This window comes from Austrofundulus limnaeus, unplaced genomic scaffold (genome assembly GCF_001266775.1).
Source record: "Austrofundulus limnaeus strain Quisiro unplaced genomic scaffold, Austrofundulus_limnaeus-1.0 Scaffold2718, whole genome shotgun sequence".
NCBI lineage: Eukaryota > Metazoa > Chordata > Actinopteri > Cyprinodontiformes > Rivulidae > Austrofundulus > Austrofundulus limnaeus.
Genome location: NW_013955120.1, coordinates 1 through 731, shown reverse-complemented (window position 1 = coordinate 731; position 731 = coordinate 1).

Below are 731 nucleotides of genomic sequence, written 5' to 3'. Positions count from 1 at the left end.
AAACAAACACACACACTCACACACAAACATATGGCCTTGAGGGAGGTTTGCGCTCTCCGAGTGCTTCTAGTTTACACCCAAATTAAACAAAACAGCAGCAAAAATATCCAATATAATGAAATGTATAAGACAATGTAGATGGAATAAAGGAGTGAAAAGCACAACTTTATAACATTCAGGCAAATACAGGAGTTTTGTTCATGTGTAAATTTATAGAGGTTTAGGAGGCTTTTTGACCATCCCATCTGGCGAGGCAGCTCAAGTGGATGGCCATAAGACCATCATAACTGATGAGAATGAAGAATGGCTCTTTGAAAGAATTCAGATCTTGATGGGTCATTTGTTTCTTACAGATGTTCAGTGGAGATGTTTGATTTGATTTTTGATTTCGATTGCATAATTCCATCACATGGTTGATATTGTGTGTCTTGTCAAGCAAAACCCCACTACCCTTTTCTCCCTGAGCTGCTGTTCTCCACCCTCTGCCTGTTTCCCATGAAAAAGTGAAGAACGAGTGATTGTATTTCTGTAGTTAAAGTGGCAATATCATGTGAAATCAACTTTTTTGAGTTTTATATCATGTTTTAATGTTACACTCTCATAAAAAACATGTCCAAAGCCTTGCTTTGACTCATTCATGCATGATGCATGTATGAGAAATCCTGCAGCGTTTTTAGGAAGCCATGCTGAGGAGCAAAACGACAGGTGGGGACCAGAAACGTCCCTGGGAC